General features: G+C 41.5%; 1 protein-coding gene across 11 annotated transcripts in view; it reads right to left on the reverse strand.

Annotated features, from left to right (window-relative positions):
* dagla (diacylglycerol lipase, alpha) overlaps nt 1-21973 on the reverse strand; it is a 485025-nt gene that overhangs the window by 372570 nt on the left and 90482 nt on the right. The window contains exon 1 of one of the 11 annotated variants that reach the window (XM_041197360.1): nt 2966-3038. The exons of the other annotated variants lie outside the window; for them this stretch is intronic. The gene's annotated coding sequence lies outside the window, so the exon portion shown is untranslated. Of the gene's footprint in view, nt 1-2965; nt 3039-21973 lie in introns of those variants that run through there. 11 annotated transcript variants of the gene reach the window in all.

The raw sequence follows: 21973 nt of genomic DNA on the forward strand, positions 1-21973 counted from the left end.
TGCATTTCCCCTTCCTCCCATAACACAATTGAAGTCCAGGCCTTGATTCACTACAGCCCTGGAAAAATTAGCACCCTCTTCACAAAATTGGATGCTAACAGCAGTTTTTGGCAGTTGCTTCTGGACAAAGAATTACTAACTATTTTATCACCCCATTTGGTCTTTATTGCTTTAACAGGTTACCATTCAGGACTGTTTCTACACCTGGGATATTCCAAAGAGTGATGTCTCAGACCCTGGAAGGAATATGGACGAGATTTTTGTACACAGTTCATTGAGGGAAGAATATGACCATTGAGTGACAGCAGCCGTCAAAGTCCTACAAGAAGCATGTTTGTCATTAAACAACAAATATGATAAAACTCTTAGCGCACATTGTCCAAGCTTCAGGAATTATGGCTAACCTACAGATAGCCAAGGTCATTTGAGAGTTCCCACAGCCTATAGACATAACAGAACTACAAAGATTCCTTGGGGTAGTCAATCAAGTAGGCAGATTCCTACAAACTTGGCAGAAATCAAAGAGCTGTTTGGAGCTGTTGATTCAGGGTCAACAGTGGTTCTGGAACGTGGACCAGCAAAATGCTTTTGACAAGACTAAAAATCTCCTAATGTCACCAGAAATTCTAGCTCACCATGATCCAAAGTTGCCAATAATTGTAGCAGCAGCACACCATATACAAGCTTGGGCACAGTGCTGTTTCAAGTTCAAAAAGATGGACAAAGAAGACCAGTTTATTACATCTCAAGATTTCTCATGGACACAGAGAAGAGATATGCAACCATTAAGAAAGAAGCATTAGCAGCCACATGGGCCTGCGAGAAGTTCTCTGATTATGTCTTGGGATTAAGGTTTAAAATTGAAACCAACCAGAAACCTTTGGTTACTGTTCTTAACCTAAAGTAAATAGCAATAATACCACCTAGAATTCAATGTTTTAGACTGAGATGCAGGAGATATGATTCAGTTACTGAGTATGTTCAAGCAGATGCATTATCAAGAATACCAGAGTAAGGAGTCAAACTGAAAGACTTAAATTTTGAGGAAGTGGAAGCACATACTTCACTTATTACAAAACAGATACAAGCCACAGAAAAGTGATAACAAGAGATTAAACAAGCAAAACAGCAGGATGACAAATGCATCCCAAGAAAAGAGTATTGCCAGAACAGATGGCTAGATTATACTCGTAAGAACCCAGTACTTCAGCAATACTTTAAACTGAGAAAACATCTCACAATCATTGATGATTTCTTAGTTTTTAATGACAGACTACTCATCCCTAAAACATTTTGACTCAACAGTCTCCAGAAAATCCATCAAGGTCACTTGAGAATAGTGAAATGCCGAGCATGAGCCCAGCAGTCAATCTGGTGGCCAGGCATCAGTCAGTCCACTGAAGAATTAATCACAAATTGCCTTGTGTATGCAGTGAATAGCCAACAGCAGAGCAAACCAATGGCACCCTTCACTTTTCCTTCGAGGTTATGGCAGTGCCTAGGAATTGATTTGAGTTCAAAGGAAAAGTTTTCATCATCGTCACTGACTACCATTCCAGAAGGTTTAGAGTGAATAGACGGTATAGCATCATGGCTGAGGCAGTCATAATATCACTAAGAAATATCTTTGCAACACATGGTATCCCAGACATTGTGGTGTTAGGTGACCTCAGTTTGCTAATGGGCTGTTCCAAAACTTTGCGCAGGAATATGGTTTCATGCATGTAATTAGTTTGCTTAGATATCCTCAGTCAAATGAAGAAGCAGAAAGAGGAGTTCGAACAATCAAGGAATTGATAAAAAAAGAACTTAGCCCTTCTTAACTATAGAGCCTCATCACTTAAAAAAAAAAGGGTTCTCACCATCAGAACTATAAATGGGAAGACAGCTGTGAACACAATCTCCAGCTCTACAACACCATAACCTAACATTATCCCATATGATTGTGAGAAAGTTAGGAAGCGTGAGGAGCAACAAAGAGACAGTCAAGCTCATAATTTCAACTTTCGGCAAGTGCACAAGACTTAAACGTGCTACAGCCCAGGCAGAGAGTGGGGTTAGAACACCAACAGAAAGAAGGCATTGTAATAGAAAGAGCTCCATAGATGAAATCCTATAGAATTGAGCCAAACCAGGCAAATATTAGAAGCAACGAAACAGCCTTGATATCATTGGGACAGAAACCAATAGAGGTTTGGACATTCTATATAGATCCATTTGGAGACGAGGAACCAGAAACAAGAAGAAACTCTACAACCACCCAAGTAGAAGACTCTCCGATCAAACGAGTGTGCGTGGTTCATCCTCAACTCAAAATGAAATCAGGACCAGATCAAGGAGATTGGTCAATGCAACATAGAGGCTAACCCTGTGAAGTCTGAGACTTTGTGGGGGAAGATGTAGGAGGATGTATATAGTTAGAGTACAGACTTGGGCGGGGCGGGGGGTGGTGGTGGTGGTGGGGCAGATATATAGTAAAGGGTTAACATTGAGAGCACCTGTTATGACCCCTGCTGAGATTACCCCTGGACAAACCTGATCCCGGAGTGGAACCCAGCTTGATAGATCCTAGCTTTTATTTAATTTGTTTAGATACGTGGAGAGTAGCTACTGAACAGTCACAGGAGTCAGCTGATGAACTTTTAACAAAAGAATAAAACATTTATTCAACAAGAAAAGATGAACTATATTATATTACTCCTTCACCCACACTATACCTTTACAGATATATACAGATTTGTAAGGATAACACAACTTTAAAAGCCTATCTTATACTTGTCCACACTTATATTAATGTCCACACTAAGCACACAATCTTTGTAAATCTATGACACCCTGTGGTCAGACACACCACAGTCTGAAACCAGGCGACAGATGCCACCTCAACCAGATGCTATAGATCTCTCCTCAACTCCCCCTCAGACGCTTGTCACACCGTGGGCCAACCGGTCCTATTGCACTCCACCTTTCACACGAGAGTTTCCAATCTCACTCTCCAAGACTTTGCCTTGGAATCTTCTCCCAAACCGACGCTTTCTCTCAGATGCCTTCTGCAAGGATTTGCCTTCAGGGTTTTGAACTCTCCTTCTGATGTTCTTCTTCCCTGGGTCCCTGCAGATGACACAAAGATTGGCCGAGTAGTGGATAGTTTAGAGGATAGCCATAATCTCCAAAACGATATAGATGGGTTGATGGAGTGGGCAGTAAAGTGGCAGATGGATTTTAACATAGAGAAGTGTGAGGTCATACATTTAGGGAGGTCAAACAGTTACAGGGATTACAAAATAAATGGGAATATACTAAGAGGGGTAGATGAAGTGAGAGATCTTGGCGTACAAGTACACAAGTCCCTGAATGCAGCAGTTCAAGTAGACAAGGTTGTAAAGAAGGCATACGGAATGCTTTCCTGCATTGGCAGAGGTATAGAATATAAAAGTAAGGATATAATGTTGGAATTGTATAAAACACTGGTGAGGCCACAACTGGAGTATTGTGTGCAGTTCTGGTCACCAGATTGCAGAAGAATGTAATAGCACTGGAGAGAGTGCAGAGGAGGTTTACAAGAATGTTGCCAGGGTTAGAAAAGTGTAGCTATGAGGGGAGATTAGATAGGTTGGGGTTATTTCCCTTGGAATAAAGAAGGCTGAGAGGTGCCTTGATTGAGGTGTACAAAATTATGAGGGGAATAGAGTGGACAGGATAAAATTGTTTCCCTTGATGGAGAATTCTAGAACCAGGGGAATAGATTCAAGATAAGTGGCAGAAAGTGTAGGGGGGGCATGAGGAAGAACTTTGTCACGCAGAGGGTAGTGGGTGTCTGGAATTCACTACCCAAGTTGGTGGTAGAGGCAGAAACTTTAAACTCTTTTAAAAAGTACCTGGATCTGCACCTAAAGTGCGTAAGCTGCAGGGCTATGGGCCGGGTGCAGGAAGGTGGGATTAGAAAGGGCACCTGGGTGTCCTCGGGCTGGCATGGACAAGATGGGCCGAATGGCCTCCTTCTGTGCTGTAACTTTTCTATGGTTCTATGGATCGCCACATGCATTTGAACTGTCTTCCACACACTCTTTCTCATCGACTCAGTGTTAACAATACACCACTGCATCACTGCATAGCAAAGAGTTACAGACCTCCAGTTGTTCCTTGGGTTTGTTTGCCTCTTGCAAGCTGTTCTCACTTTAAATCTGCTTTCTGCAGCTTTTGTCTTTAAATCTGAAGCTTGAGGGCTGGAAGAATTGGACTGTTGCCTAGCAACAGGGGTCAAGAGAAGCAGGTCCCTTCCACAGACATACACACAAGATGACAGCAGTTTGTTCTGCAAGCTGTTGAAGTCCAGCTGGTTTGGAAGACAGCTGCCAATCAGAAGCCACCTGGAAGGGACAGATAGCCAGCTCCAAGTTCAAATTGGTTTTGAAGTTGCTGCCAGGAGAAACTGGAGCAAAAGGGACAGATAGCCAGTCCCAAGCTAAAGAAAAACCCCAAAAATCCAGGGGAGTGAAAGAGGGGAAAATCCAATGAAGATCTTCTAGTCAAAGGAAGGACAGGAACCTGGAAAACGCCCTGTTAAATGAAGTTAAGAGTGAGGGCAGAGAAGTGTGAAAAGCAACAAAGAGACAAAAAGTCAAGCTCATAATTTCAATTTTAGGCAAGAGCACATGACTTAAATGTGCTACAACCCAGGGAGGGAGTGTGGTTAGATCATCAACAGAAAGAAGGCATTGTAATAGAAAGAACTACATAGATGAGATCGTATAGAATTGAGCCAAACTAGGGAAATATCAGAAGCAACCAAACAGCCTTGACATCATTGAGAAGGAAACCAATGGAGCCTTGGACGTACTATTTAGATCCATATGGAGATGAGGAACCAGAAACAAAAGAAACTCTACAACTACCCAAGTGGAAGACACTTCTCTTTCAGAGTCGTAAAACTCCTCATTAGAAATGCAAGCACCATTTTAAAGTGAAACTAAAACTCGATTTGACCTTTCTTATCACGCAGATACAGATTTTTGTTTTCATTCATGGGATGTGGGCTTTGCTGGCTGGGCCAGCATTTAATTTCCCATCCCTAGTTGCCCTTGAGAAGGCGGTGGTGAGCTGCCTTCTTGAAGTGCTGCAGTCCAGGTAGTGTAGGTACTCCCACAGTGCTGTCAGGGAGTTCCAGGATTTTGACCCAGCAACAGTCAAGGAATGGTGATATATTTCCAAGTCAGGATGGCGAGTGACTTGGAGGGGAATTTCCAGGTGAGGGTGCTTCCATCTATCTGCTGACCTTGACCTTCTAGATAGTAGTGGTCGTGGGTTTTAAAGGTGCTATCTTAGGAAACTTGGTAAATTCCTGCAGTGCATCTTGTAGTTGGTACACACTGCTGCTATGTGTATCGGTGGTGGAGGGAATGAATGTTTGTGGATGTGGTGCCAATAAAGCGGGCTGCTTTGTCCTGGATGGTGTCAAGCTTCTTGAGTGTTGTGGGAGCTGCACTCATCCAGGCAAGTGTGGAGTATTCCATCACACTCCTGGCTTGTGCCCTGTAGATGGTGGACAGTATTTGGGAAGTCAGGAGGTGAGCTACTCATCACAGGGTTCCTAGCCTCTGACCTGCTCTTATAGCCACAGTATTCATATGGCTACTCCAATTCAGATTCTGGTCAATGGTAACCCCAAGAATGTTGATAGTGGAGGATTCAGTGATGGTAATGGCATTGAACATCAAGGGGCGAAGATTAGATTCTCTCTTGTTGGAGATGGTCATTGCCTGGCACTTGTATGACGCAAATGTTACTTGCTACTAGTCAGCCCAAGTCTCGATATTGTCCAGGTCTTTCTGCATTTGGACATGGACTGCTTCAGTATCTGAGGAATCACAAATGGTGCTGAACATTGTGCAATCATCAGTGAACATCCCCATTTCTGACCTTATGATGGAAGGAAGGTCACTGATGAAGCAGCTGAAGACGGATGGGCCGAGGACACCACCCTGAGGAACTCCTGCAGTGATGTCCTGGAGCTGAGATGACTGACCTCCAACAGCCACAACCATCTTCCTTTGTGCTAGGTATGACTGCAGCCAGTGGAGAGTTTTCCTTCTGATTCCCATTGACTCCAGTTTTGCTAGGGCTCCTTGATGCCACACTCGGTCAAATACAAATCAAGCTTAATCTTTAAAGCTAAAAAGTCATACCTAGCACCCACAAATACTAATATAACTTACTTTAACCATCTCTATTTCCTAACACACCTGATACTGATGTAACCACTGATCTAACTATGATGCAATGTCACACGATTAGCAGACTGAGATCTGGTGCAAAGCAGAAGTACAATCTCGTGTAGAGTACTGTGATGTACATAGGTCGTTAAATAAACAAGAATTTTTTTTAAGAATAACTGTCCATGGTAGCATTCTTCGGGTAACAGGCAAACCCGAAAGAAACCTCAGTTAGACCCCAAACTCAAGATGAAACCAGGCACATGCCCTAATTACCACTTTAAATGCCTCTACCTCTCCATCTTACTCTCTTCAGGTTTTTGGCTGCCTCTTCCTAACTTCTTTAATCCCTCATACCTCTGAAAAGTGCTTCAGGATGTTATTAAATATTGAAGGCTTTATATTACATCTAGTCTTTTCTCTGGAAGTTGAAGATCCTGTTATCTGGTGCTTAAATGATTAATGTTAAGCTTTATATAAATATTTTTCATATTTTATTCCAAACAGCTATGGTATTGTATAGACTCCACCATCAACATCCTGCAAGTCACTGTTGGCCAGGAACTCAAATGGAACATAAATGTTGTAGGTACCAGCGTAGTTCAAAAACCAGGTGGCTTGCAACAAGTGGCTCAATTCTTGACTCATTAAAGACCATCACCTACAAGGCAAAAAGTAATAATGTGATAGACTATATGCCACTTGTCTTGATGGATGCAGCTGTAATAGCTTTCAAGAAGCCTGACACCATCCAGAAAAAGTCAGATTGCTTTTTTGGCATCCATCCACCAATTCAAACATCCACTCACTCCATCACCAATGTACTGCAAACATGTACTAGCTACAGAATGCACTTCAAGTCATCAAAGCTTTGAACCTGTGACTTCCATCACGAGAAAGGCATGGACAATAAGTACATGGAAACACCATCAGATTCATGTTCCCCAAGTCACACACCATCCAGGGTATATATCACCATTCTTTCATTGTCCCTTCCTTTATAAAGTGGCAAATGGAGTACAATCCAGGGAAGTGAGAGGTAACACAATTGAGGAGGGTAAACAAGGTATGGGAATGCACAATAAATGGTAGGATACTTAAGTGTGGAGAAACAGAGGAACTTGAGTGCATGCCAAAGATCACCAAAGCTAAAAGGGCAGGTAGGTAAGGTGGTTAAGAAGGTATTCAGGATACTTTAATTTATTAGTTGGGCATGGAATATAAGGGCAGGGAGGTTATGCTAGAACTGCATAAAACACCAGTTAGACCACAGCTAAAGTACTGTGTACAGTTCTGGTCATCACATTACGGAAGGATGTGATCGCACCCAGGAGGATAGAGAGGAGATTTAGAGAGATGTTGGCAGAAATGGAAGATTTTAGCTATAGGGAAATATTGGATAGGCTGGTGTTATTTTGTTTGAAACAGGCAGCTGAAGGAAGATTTAATAGAGATGCACAAAATTATGAGTGGCTTTGTCAGAATGGATAGAAAGAGCACATTTCCCTTAGCAGAAAAGAATTGACCTGAGCACATATATTCAAAATAACTGGCGAAAGGAGGATTATAGCGGAATTGAGGAAAATTGCTTTCACCTAGAGGGTGGTGGAGGTCTGCAACCCACTGCCTGAAAGGATGGAGAGGCAGAAACCTTTATCCCATTTAAGAAATGCTTAGATATGCACTTGAAACGCTGTAACCTACAAGGCTGTGAACTACAGCTGTAATGTGGGAATAGGCTCTGTATCTCCTTTTCAGCTGGCATGTTTGTGAAGGGCAGAAAGGCTCTGTGCTGTAAATTTTCTTTCTTTCAATGTTGTAGACAATTTTTCTTTAATTATGATCGGGGGGAAAAAAAAAATCAAGAACGCTATCATCATCAAAACCATAACTAGACTGGCTATCTAGAATGAAACTGAAAAATTGCACCTCATTAAACTTCTGAGGTTTATAAATAAAAGAGAAATTGCTCCTATGATTTAATCAGGAATTGTATCTTCATTTTGATTGCTGGCATTTCAGAACATTTTTTCTTTAACATCCATTTCCCATCATTTAATAGAGAAGTTTCTATTACATTCCTTTGTAAAAATGAATAATTAGCCACAGAACAATTAAAGTCTTGTCCATTTAATAACTAAGAGCTAAATTAATATGTTAGGAAGATTGAGAATTATTTCAAGTACAAAAAAAGAGAAAATTGAAGGTAGTTCCACTGAGATAATGTGACTGTAGGCAAACATCAAGGAGAAAGCATTTTCAAGCTTTATAATGTAGAAAGCAAGATTAAATAAGTATTCTGCAGTCTTACAGAAAGCAAAATACCACAGATGTTGGAAGTTTGAAATAACAATAAAAAAATGCTGGAAACACTCCATAGATCAGTCAGCATCTGTGAAGAAAGAAAAACACCTTCCAGTTCTGATGGGCAGTTTGTCAAGAACAGAGCCCACGGAAAGGGGTTGTGTATAAAAAATGACCACAGATACAAGGAAAGAAAAAGCTTGAACTGTAAAGTGATTTGGTGCAGAAAAGGGGATGCTTAAATGAAGCAAGTGAACACTAAATAAGACTTGATGAGAGAAATCAGAGAAATTAAAGATGACTATGAGACCTAGAGGCGCTCATGGTCTGCTCGTATGGGTGGTGGGGGGGAAAGCAGGTAAACACAAGGAACATAGACTGTCCCACCAGTGTGTATCTACTGGGGAATTCCAATCCCAAGCACCATCTTGCAACATTCTTTCATCCCCAGAAGTGCTGGCAAACATCAAGGAGAAAGCATTTTCAAGCTTTAAAATGTAGAAAGCAGGGTTAAATAAGTATTCAGCAGTTTTACAGGAAGCAAAATACCACAGATGATGGTCGCCAAGGCCACTCAGCTCCTGATCTCATTACAGCCTTGATTCAAACATGGACAAAAGAGCTGAACTCCCGAGGTAAGGTGAGAATGACAGCCCTTGACATCAAGGCCACATATGACCAAGTGTGGCATCAAGGAGCCCGAGCAAAACTGGAGTCAAAGGGAATCGGGGGAAAATTCTCCACTGGTTGGAGTATTGCGCAGCACAAAGGAAGATGGTTGTGGTTGTGGGAGGTCAGTCATCTTTGCCCCAGGACATCACTGCAGGAGTTCCTCAGGGTAGTGTCCTCAGCACAACCATCTTCAGCTGCTTTATCAATGACCTTCCTTTCATCAGAAGTGGGGATGTTCACTGATGATTGCACGAAGTTCAGCACAATTCGCGGGCTGCTTCAGTATCTGAGGAGCCACGTCCAAATGCAGCAAGACCTGGACAATATCCAGGCTTGGGCTGACAAGTGGCAAGTAACATTCGGGCCACACAAGTGTCAGGCAATGACCAGCTCCAACAAAAGAGAATCCAACCATCGCCCCTTGATATTCAATGGCGTTACCATCATTGAATCCCCCACCATCAACATCCTGGGAGTTTCCATTGACCAGAAGCTTAACTGGAATAGCCATATAAATACTGTGGCTACAAGAGCAGGTCAGAGGCTAGGAAGCGTGCAACGAGTAACCCACCTCCTGACTCCCCAAACCCTGTCCACCATCTAAAAGGAACAAGTCAGGAGTGTGATGGAATACCCCAGACATGCCTGGATGAGTGCAGCTCCCACAACTCACAAGAAGCTTGACACCGTCCAGGACAAAGCAACTCACTTGATTGGCACCACATCCACAAACATTCACTCCCTCCACCACCGACGCACAATAGCAGCAGCGTATACCATCTACAAGATGCACTGCAGGAACTCACCAAGTCTCCTTCGACAGCACCTTCCAAACCCACGACCACGACCATCTAGATGGACAAGGGCAGCAGATACATGGGAACACCACCACCTGGAAGTTCCCTTCCAAGTCACTCACCATCCTGACTTGGAAATATATTGCCGTTCTTTCACTGTCGCTTGGTCAACATGCAACTAGTTTGAACATGGCCCTACACCATTTCCTATTGGTGTGGACAGCGATCAAAGAAAATAAACAAAAGGATTTGGCTACAGTAGCTGATAGGAAAATACCTGCTGCAATATAGAACATCTAAACTTCAGTGGGTCTGTATAGTAGTCTGGACTTACACTGCATCTGAGAGCTTAAATTGATGTCTTCCACTGGAGACTTTGTCATGAAATAAAACCAGCTACTGTTGGCCAAGTGTATAGGGAACAGCAGTTAGTCTTCCATGAGAGAAACATGGAAAAATAGGAGGAGTGGGTCACTTGGCCCTTTGAGCCTACTCCGCCATTCATTATGATCATGATTGATCCTCTATCTCAATGCCATACTCCCACTCTCTCCCCATACCCCTTGACACCTTTAGAGTCTAGAAATCTATTTCTTTCTTAAATATATTCAGTGACTTGACCTCCACAGCCCTCTGCAGTAGAAAATTCCACAGGTTCACCACCCTCAGTGAAAAGATTTCTCCTCATTTCGGTCCTAAATGGCCTACCCTGTATTCTGAGATTGTGACCCCTTGTTCTAGACCCCCCAGCCAGAGGAAACATCATCCCTGCATCCAGTCTGTCCAGTCCTGTCAAAATTTTACATGATTCAATGCGATCACCTCTCATTCTTCTGAACTCCAATGATTACAGGCCGAGTTAGCCCAATCTCTCCTCATACAACAATCCTGCCATCCCAGGAATCAGTCTAGTGAACCTTAGCTGTGCTCCCTTCTATGGCAAATATATCCTTTCTTAGGTAAGGAGACCAAAGCTGTACACAATACTCCAGGTGTGGTCTCACCAAAGCCCTGTACAGCTGCAGTGAGACATTTTTGCTCCTGTACTCAAGTCCTCTCGCAATAAAGGCCACCATACCATTTGCCTTCTTAACTGCTTGCTGCACCTGCATGCTCACTTTCAGTGACCGATCTACAAGGATACCCAGGTCCCTTTGTACATCAACATTTCCCAATCTATCACCACTTAAATAATACTCTGCCACTCTGTTTTTCTCCCAAAGTGGATAACTTCACACTTATCCACGTTATACTGAATCTGCCATGTATTTTTCCACTCACTCAACTTGTCTAAATCACCTTAAAGCTTCTTAACATCCTCCTCACCACTCACATTCCCACCTGGTTTTCTGTCATTAGCAAACTTGGAAATATTACATTTGGTTCCCTCATCCAAATCATTAATATATATCATGAATAGCTGGGGCCCAAGCACTGATCCCTGAAGTACCCCACTAGTCACTGCCTGCCATTCTGAAAAGGACCCATTTATTTCTACTCTGTCTCCTAACCAATTCTCAGTCCATGCCAATATATTACACCCAATCCCATGTGCTTTAATTTTGCACACTAACCTCTTATGTGGGACTTTATCAAAAGTTTTCTGAAAATCCAAATACACCACATCCACTAGTTCTCCCTTATTTATTCTGCTAGTTATGTCCTCAAAACACTCTGGTATGTCTATCAAACATGATTTCCCTTTCATTAATCCATGTTGACTTTGTCTAATCCCGTTGATATCTTCTAAGTGTCCTGTTATCACATCCTTTCTAAAGGACTCTAGATTTTCCCTACCACCAATGTTAGGCTAACCGGTCTCTAATTCCCTGCTTTTCACCCCCCCCCCCACTTCTTTTTTAAATAGTGGGGTTACATTTGCCACCTTCTAATCTGCTGGGACTGTTCCAGAATCTACAGAATTTTGGAAGCTAACAACCAACTTTTTCTGTGGCCACCTTCTTTAGCACCCTGGGATGTAGATTATCAGGCCTCAGGGATTTATCGGCTTTCATTAATTTCTCCAGCACTGTTTTTTAGTAATACTAATTTCCTTTAATTCCTCCTTCTCACTAGACCTTTGGTATCTAGTATTTCTGGGAAGGTATTTGTGTCTTCCGCCTTGAAGACAGAACTAAAGTAGTTATTTAATTGCTTTGCCATATCCTTGTTCTGTATTATGAATTCTCTTGTTTTGGACTGTGAGGGACCTACTTTTGTCTTCACTAATCTTTCTCTTCTTCCATGTTTATGGAAGCTTTTACAGTCTGCTTTTATGTTCCTTGCAAGTTTACTCTCATACTCTATCGTTCCCCTATTAATCACTTGGTCCTCCTTTGCTGAATTCTAAACTGCTGCCAATCCTCAGCCTTGCCACTTTTTCTAGCAAATTTATATGACTCCTCTTTGGACCTAATACTATCTTTAATTTATTTTGTTAGGCATGGTTGGGCCACTTTTCCTGTTGTGTTTCCGAGCCAGAAAGGAATATATAACTGTTGCAATGCATACATTCATTTCTTAAATATTAGCCATTGCCTATCCATGAAGTTTTAATGAAGTTCCCCAATCTATTTTAGCCAACTTACGCCTCATACCTTTGTAATTTCCTTTGTTTAGTTTTAGGGCCCTCGTTTCGGATTGGACTACTTCACTTTCCAACCTAAGGAAGAATTCTATCATGTTATGGTTACTGTTCCCTAAAGGACCCTGCACAACAAGGTTATTAATTAACCCCTTCTCATTGCACAAAACCAAATCTAGGTTAGCCTATTCCCTAGTTGGTTCCTTGACATACTGATCTAAAAAACCATCTCATACAGACTCCAGGATTTCATCTGCCACAGTATTATTGTTAATTTGGTTTGCCCAGTCTATATGTAGATTTAAGTCACCCATAATTACTGTAGCATCCTTGTTACATACATCTCTAATTTTCTGTTTAATGCCATACCCTACCTTACCACTACTGTTTGGAGGTCTACATACAATTCCCACTATGTTTTCCACCTCTTGTTGCTTCTTTGCTCCACCCAGACTGATTCCACAGCTAGATTTTCTGAGCCAATATCTTCTCTTGCTATTTCTGTGATTTCATCCTTAACTAACAATGCCACAACACCTCATTTTCCTTTTTGCCAGTCCTTCCTAAATACCAAATACCCTTGGATATTCAGTTCCCAGCCTTGGTCACCCTGTAGCCATGTCTCTGTAATCGCAATCATATCATACCTGTTTACATCTATTTGTGCTGTTAATTCATCTACCTTATAGCAAATGCTCCATGCATTCACAAATGGTGCCTACAGATTTGTCTTTTTACACATCTTTTTTTTGTTCTATGGTCCTATTTGCTGTTGGCCCCCATTTCCTCTGCCTTCCACTTTTGCTTTTTACTTTTCTGTCTTTCATTTCTATCTTTGTTTCCCTCTCTTGTGTCTCCCCACTCAAGTTCCCATCTCCCTGCCACTCTAGTTTAAATCGTCCCTCACAGTGCTAGCAAATACCCCTGATAGTATATTGGTCCCAGCCCTGCCAGGGTGCAACCCATCCAGCTTGTGCAGTTCCCATCTTCCCCAGAATCAGTCCCAATGTCTCAGGAATATAAATCCCTCCCTCCTACACCATCTCTCCAGCCACACATTCATCCAGTCTATTCTCCTACTCCTGATCTCACTAGCACATGGCACTGGGAGTAATCCAGAGATTACTACCTTTGAGGTCCTGCTTTATAATTTATTTCCACCTCCCTATATTCTGCTTCAGGACCTCATCCCTGTTTATGTCGTTGGTGCCAATATGGACCACGACCTCTGGCTGTTCACCCTCCCCTTCAGAATGTCCTGCAGCGGCTCAGTGACATCCTTGACCCTGGCACCAGGGAGGCAACATACCATCCAGGTGTCATGTCTGCGGCCGCAGAAATATCTATCTGTTCTCCTTACGATAGAATCCCTTTTCACTATTGCTCTCCCACTCTTTTTTTCTCCCCCCTGTACAGCTGAGCCACTCTTGGTGCCATGGACTCGGCTGTCGCTGCATTCCCCTTAGAAACCATCACCCCGAGCAGTATCCAAAACAGAAAATCTGTTAGAGAGGGAGATGGACCCAAGGGACTCCTGCGCTACCTACCTAGTGCTTTCGCACTGTCTGGTGGTCACCCATTCCCTTTCTGCCTGTGCACTCTTTAACTACGGTGTGACCACCTCACTGTACGTGCTATCCACAAAGACCTCAGCCCTGCGAATGCTCCACAGTGACTCCAGACTCTCCATGAAGATTTCAGCCCTGCGAATGCTCCACAGTGACTCCAGACTCTGCTCCAGATATGAAACGTGGATTTCAAGTAGCTGCAGCTGAAGACACTTGCTGCACACATGGTCACCATGGATACTGGAAATGCCCCTGACTTCCCACATCACACAGGAGCATTCCATGTGACCTAGCTGCCCTATTATGACTTACCCTTAAATTACTCCCTTTACTTTTACTGCCTCGTGTTTAGGGAACATTGAGGACAGTAGAAATACTCACCGTCCTACTTACCAAGGCCACTGCTCTTCTTTCTGAAGAAAGGTAGAAAATGAAAGGATTACCTCCTTTCCTCTTCAGGGAACTCTCTCACTCACCAAACCCCAACTGAAGCACTCAAATGCAGCCCAAAGCAGCACTCCAAAGTAGTCAAAAGCAGCACTGTAGATGGCTTGCTTTTATGCTGTCTGAATCTTGCTTCTGAAAACTGTTTAAGCTAGTTAACTAATTAACTAGCTGCAAGCAGAGCCTGAATGAACCACATTTTAAAGCTGGACTAAAATTCACCTTCTCTCAAGCCAAACAGCAACTTTTAGTTGATTGCTTAGTTAAGGAAAGACTGGACTGTAGATAGAAATTAACCGTTAAATTAAGTTAACCCTTAAAACTCCCTCACTCACCAAACTCCAACTGAAGCACTCAAATGCAGCCCAAGGCAGCACTCCAGTGCAGACAAAAGCAGCACTGTAGATGGCTTGCTTTTATGCTGTCTGAGAGGCCCTTGCCCAGGACTTCACAGCAGCTTTATGAGTAAATTATATTAAAATAGAAAAGTACTTGAAATGGCCTTAAGCCGCCATTGCAAGTACTTCAGCTGAAGCTGGGGCAGTGCTGAGTCCAATAGTAAGAAGCAAATAAAGAATAGAAAGTATGAGGAGAGGTATATAGAATTTGGATTTGCAGTGATGGATAGCCACAATGTGTTGTGCGCTTACAAATTTTATGCCACGAAGGAATGAAACCTGCAAGTCTATAGCCACATCTCACTACAAGAAATATAGAATGTAGAGACAAATTGAAAGACTGTTTTGAATGCAAAAAAGAATGCAGTTGTCAGTAAACTCAAATCGAAAAGGTAATATCGGTTTTGGTAAAGGCCCTGAAAGAATCTTTCTTAACACCATTTACGATTGCTAAAATCAAGAAAGTCTGTACTACCAAAGAAGAATTAATCCTTCTAACTGCTGTGAAAATGTGAAAAGTGGTGGTGAGAAAAAGATGCAGCAGAATAGTTGAAGGCCATACCACTTTCTAATGACAGTAGAAGAATTACTATATACGAACGTATGAACTAGGAGCAGGAGCAGGAGTAGGCTGCTTGGCCCTTCAAGCCTCTTCTGCCATTCAATAAGATCGCGGCTGATCTGAGTGTAACCTCCTGCCTACCCCCAGTAAACCTTCACCCCATTGTTTACCAAGAATCTATCTCCCTCTGCCTTGAAACCATTTGAAGACTCTGCCTTTTGAGGAAGGGAGTTCCAAAGAATCACGACCCTCAGAAAAAATTTCGCTTCATCTCTGTCTTAAATGGGTGACTCCTTATTTTTGAAGAGAGACCCCTGGTTCCAGATTCTCCCACAAGAAGAAACATCCTCTCCAAATCCACCTGTCAAGACCTTTCAGGATTTTATCTGTTTCAATCATATTTACTCTTACTCTTCTAAACTCCAGTGGATACAAGCCAAACTTGTCCAATCTTTACTCATAAGGCAACCTGCCAATTCCTGGTATTAGTTTAGTAAAGCTTCTCTGTACTGCTTCTAATGCATTAACATCCTTCCTTAAATAAGGAGACCAATACTGTACGCAATATTCTAGATGTGGTCTCACCAGTGTCCTGCACAACTGGAGCATAGCCTCCCTACTTTTATATTCAATTCCCCTCACAATAAATTATAACATTCTATTAACTTTCCTAATTACTTGCTGTACTTGCATACTAACTTTTTGTGATTCATGCACTAGGACACCCATATCCTTCTGCACCTCAGAGCTCTGTAATTTCTCACCATTTAGATAATATGCTTTTTTATTCTTCCTGCCAAAATGGACAATTCACATATGCCCACATATTACTACATTTGCCAGATCTTTGCCCACTCATTTAACCTATGTCTCCTTGAAGTCTCCTTATATCCTCATCACAGATTACTTTCCTACCCATCTTTGTGTCATCAGCAAATTTAGCAGTTATACCTGTGATCCCTTCATCCAAGTCATTTGTACAAATTGTAAAGAGCTGAGGGCCTAGCACTTATCCCTGTGGCACACCACTAGTCACATCCCACCAAATAGAAAAAAGCTCATTTATGGCTCCCCTCTGTTTCCTGTTCACTAGTCAATCTTCTATCCATACCCCCTACACCATGAGCTTTTATTTGCTGCAATAACTTTTGATGTGGCACCTTATCAAATGCCTTCTGGAAATCTAAGTACAGTACATCCACCAGTTCCCCTTTGCTCAAGCACATGTGATTCCTTTAAAAAACTCCAATAAATTGTCTAAACATGATTTCTCTCTCACAAAACCATGTTGACTCTGCCTGATTGTCTTGAATTTTGCTAAGTGCCCTGCCATAACATCTTTGATAATAGCTTCCAACATTTTCCCTATGGCAGATGTTAAGCTAACTGGCCTGTAGTTTCCTGCTTTCTATCTCCCTCCCTTTTTGAATAAAGGAGTTACATTTGCTATTATCCAATCTAATGGCACCTTCCCTGAATCCAGGGAATTTTGGAAAATTAAAACCAACGCATCAACTATCGCACTAGCCACTTGGTTTTAGACTCTAGGATGAAGTCCATCTGGACCTGGGGATTTCTCAGCCTGCAGCTCCAACAATTTGCTAAGCACCACTTCTCTGATGATTGTAATTTTGGGGAACTTCAAAGAGAAAAGACCGACCTGCATTTACATAGCACATATCATGATCACCGGACATCCCAAACCGCTTTACAGTCAAGGAATTACTATTGAAGTGTAGTCACTGTTGTAATGTAGGCAATGCAACAGCCCAACTGACATACAGAAAGTTCCTACAAATAGCAATGAAAAACCAGATAATCTATTTTTGTTATGTCAATTAAGGGATAAATATTGGCCAGAACACTGGGGAGAACTCCTCAGCTCTTCTTCAAAATACCGCCATGAGATGTTTTTTATATCCAACTGAGAGGACAGATAGAACCTTGGTTTAATGTCCCTTCTGAAAGACAGCACCTCTGACAGTATAGCTCCCCCTCAGTACTATACTGGACTATCAGCCTAGATTGTTACGCCATATGACAAGGCTTGCCAGCATAGTTAAAGCCCATGGAATAAAATGGACAGTGACAGCATGTATACAAAGCTGGCTGAGTGACAGAAAACAGAGTAGTGGCGAACAATCTTTTTCGGACTGTAGGAAGGTATATGGTGGCGATCCCGAGGTAGTAGGATCACTGCTTTTGTTGATTATATATTTCTGACCTAGACTTGGGTGTGCAGGGCACAATTTTAAAATTTGCAGATATCACAAAAATTGGTAGTATGAACTGTGAGAAGGATAGTGATGAACTTAAAGAGAACCTAGACAAGTTGGTGGAAAGGGCAGACAAGTGACAGATGATACTTAATGCAAAGAAATATGAAGTGACACATTTTGGTAGGAGGAATGAGGAGAGATAAATTAAAATAAAGGATACAATTCTAAAAGGGTGCATAAGTAGAGGGATTTGTCAGTGTATGTGCACAGATCACTGAAAGTGAGAGCAAGTTGAAAAAGCAGTTAACAAGGCAAAAGGTATCTTGGCTATATCAATAGAAGCATAGAGTACAAAAGCAAGGAGGTTATGATGAATCTTTATAAAACACTATTCAGTCCAAACTGGAGTAGTGTGTCCAATTCTGGGCACTACACGTTAGAAAGGACATGAAGGCATTAGAGAGGGTGCAGAAAAGTGGTTCAAGGGATGATAGACATCAGTTATATGAATAGGCTGGAGAAGCGAGGGCTGTTATCCTTAGAGATGATTAAGAGGATATTTGATAGAGGTGTTCAAAATTATTAGGGTCTAGACAGAGTAGATCAAAAAATTGTTCCCATCGGCAGAATGGTCGAGGGCCAGAGGACATCAATTTAAGGTGATTGGCAAAAGAACCAAAGGCGGCATGAGGAAAACTTTTACACTGTGGTTTAGGATCTGGAATGCACTGGGAGCCTGGTGGAGGCAAATTCAATCACCGCTTTCAAAATGAATTAGATAATTATCTGAAGAGAAAAAATGTGCAGGGTTATGGGGGAAAAGGTGGGGGATTGAGACTAGCTGCTCTTGCAGATAGCTGGCACAGACATGATGGGTTGAATGACCTCCTTCTGTAACCATTCTACGATTTTTCTAAATCATGGAGTGGACCTTGAACCCATAACCTTTTGACTCAGAGGTGAGAGTACTACCAATTGAGCCATGGTTGGCAGGAAGATAATGCACAGAGAAAATAAATGCTAATTGACAGATAGGTTTCTTAAATGTGAGCAGTTTACAATTCAGCTCAATGAGACAACTGATGCTGGTTGTGCAACACAATTATTAGCTTGTGTTTGCTATGTTTTCCTGAGTAAAATTTTTGATATGTTCTTTTTTGTTAGGCATTACCAGAACAAGCAATGGGTGAGCAAAAGCTACTGGATAATTTCATGGAATCAGAATCGCTTAAATGAGAGAATGGTGTTATTTGCATAGATGGCGCTGCCACTATGTTAAGCAATAGGAGTCGTGTTGTTGCAAAAATAAGAGCTCCAAACCCACAGATAATTGCCACACATTTAATGTTATATTGCCAAGCCTTTGGTTTAAAAAGAATGCAATCTGAATTATACGCTGTGCTAAATGCAGCTGTCACAGCTGGGAATTGTCCAGACCTGTGAATTCACGTCTGTTTGCAAATCTGTGTCCAAAAATGAGTGCAGGAAATGAAAAATTGTTGTTTTAGAACAGAAGTACTTGGTTATCTCGCAGCAGAGTCCAAAAAGAGTTTTTGAGCTTTGTAAAGAGCTGTTTGGTTTTCTGTCACTATCCTGCATTAATTGAAAATCCCTCTGGCCAATTATGGACAACAAAACTTGCATACCGTGCTGACATTTTTAACCTATTAAGTACACTGAATCTATCAATACAAGTGGGCAATGTAACCATATTCAAAGTAACAGAATTGCAATATTTAGGAGGAAAATTGAGATTTAAAAAAAGGACTGACAAATGGAGTTTCAGGTAGGTTCCTGCCACTGACAAGTTTCTGGATGCAAACACAATTGATACCGTTGAGTTTTGGAAAGAAAGGATAATTTCTCATCTTGCAACATTGGCACAGTGCTTCAATGTTTATTTTGAAAATATAAACACAGAGTTTAGGATCCATTCTTTACATTTGCTATGTCATCTTGTTGCCCAAGTGGAAAAAAAGAAAGAAGAGCTGATGGAACTGCTCACCAAGAATTAAGTTTCAGGAACAAATGCCATCCCAGTTTTGGTCATCCATTACTGTGCAGTGTCCAGGATTGATAAAAACATAAATGGAAATGGCACCATCTTTTTCAACAACATACATTTATGAAACAATTTTTTGTTATGGCAGCAATGAGGCAAAGTGCAGGCCTTGTCTGGAGTGGAGAATAATTTACAAGCGTCATTGTCAAACATCACACTGAAGATAGACAATGCAATGAAAAGCAAGCACATCAATCTCACTGATGCCTGTACGTTAATACCTATTGTCTTTAAAGCATTATTAAAACATTCTTTACATGTAGCACTTTCATATTATTATTATATATTAGTAGAATTCGGATGGGGAATCCATGATTACTAATCCATTTCAGAAGGGACCCTTCAACCAAGAGAGTTTGAAAACAGCTTTTGTAAACTGTGACAATTTGTCACAACGTATTAAAATAGGAATAAAATTAAAACCGAGTATTTCTACTAAGTCACGTTTGATTCTGAATTTGCACAACGTTGTAGTTTCCCTGATTGCCTGTTAAATAAAAGCCAAGCTAGGTGCTGCACAACAGCATTTCCCAAGTCAGGTTCATGGCTTCAATATGTGCAAGCTGGAAGGGAAAATTAACCTACTGTTCATTTAATGGCCCTTTCTGCAAAGTATTTAGAGACATGGAGGCAGGTAAGAACAGAAGCGAGTTCAGATGTGATGCCTACTGTCAAATAGTTCACAATCTCAGTTTGCATATAAACAATGTTCACAGTGCCGAAGTCACACATGCCTACTACCATAGTTTGTTGTGGGCAGTACATATTCTGAAGATGTGTATACTTATCAGTACCATTCCTTACTTAGTATATGTGGGCACTCCTAATTATAATCAATTTTGCCAAACATGAAATGGAAATGTCCTTTCAAAGCACAGTGTCAGCAGGTAAGAGCTCAGGAGAGGTGCTTGAGGAAGATGAATGCAATGTGCAATGAACCATGTGCTTTGGAAAAAGCCTTTTTCATTTTTGTGCCATATCCCCTTTGAGACTAAAGTGAACTGCAAAGTATTTTGAAAGAGAGTTAATTGATTTCCTGATTATGACATCAACAGGTTTCAAGAAATGCCCATGTGACCTCAGGTTGGCATGGTGATTAAAAGCTAAGAAGCAAAAAGGTAAATAGAAAGCTAATTGCAATGCTGGGGTTCCAGCATGTCTGGTGGCACGCAGTTCAGAACACAGAATTAGTGAGAGAGTGAAAGCAAGCCAAGGTCTCCATGAATAGGATCAGTTTTCTATTTGAGTGTTCAGGATATATCCTGGTGTGGAAGCAGCTCTCTGAGAATAGTGCAGAGACTGTTACCGCGTGGTTATACAGTTCGCAAGGACAGACAGCTGAAGACAAGAAGAGCAGGGGATTGTAGATTGGACAATGCCCACTCTGCTGTTTGTGTTGCAAGAGCCAAACAGACCACTTAAAGGGATGAGAAAAGGGAGTCTCTGGGGATTGTGTGCCATCAGGGCTGTTGTGAATTGAATGAGAATAGGTTTGTAGATGTGCGCCTTGTTAGTGTTAACTATGTTCAAGGACTTTGGAATATAGCTGCTGGTGAATGCGACTCAAGGGTCAAAACCATTGAGTGGGAAGTGAGAGATTCTACATAGTGGAGGCCATGTAGGAAAGACTGAGATTGCACGTGGTGCCGCATTTGTAGGGGAACTAATGGGAGTGCTCGTAACTACTTGGTGTGTATCTTTGTTGTATCAATTAATTAAAGTGAAATTTAACTTTTTACTTGAAATATCCTTCGCCTGTTACTTAATGTTTGTCTTATAGGTTTCTTATAAAACTAAATTAAATCTTTATTAATAGAAGAAGTGATTTTAAGCACACACACAGATCCACAAATTACCACTATGATAACTTCTAAATCCCCTAACTCCCAGTTACACTTTCATTAAGGCAACAGATGTTAAAAGACCCAGGCAAAGGAACACAATATGCTGAACAATTCAATTCAAAGTGAGTTTTCTTAACTTCAGTTCTTTATAGACAGCAGCTTGAGGCTTAGATGCTGGAGGCTTTTCACACTTGTTTTAGATGTTAGGATGCCTCCCCTTACACACAGTCTTCTCTCCTTTATACATATTTTCCCCTTTGAATGCAAATTCCCATTGTTTAACTATGTCTTTGGACTTCACCTCTCT

This window comes from Carcharodon carcharias, chromosome 10 (assembly GCF_017639515.1).
Source record: "Carcharodon carcharias isolate sCarCar2 chromosome 10, sCarCar2.pri, whole genome shotgun sequence".
Taxonomy (NCBI): Eukaryota; Metazoa; Chordata; class Chondrichthyes; order Lamniformes; family Lamnidae; genus Carcharodon; species Carcharodon carcharias.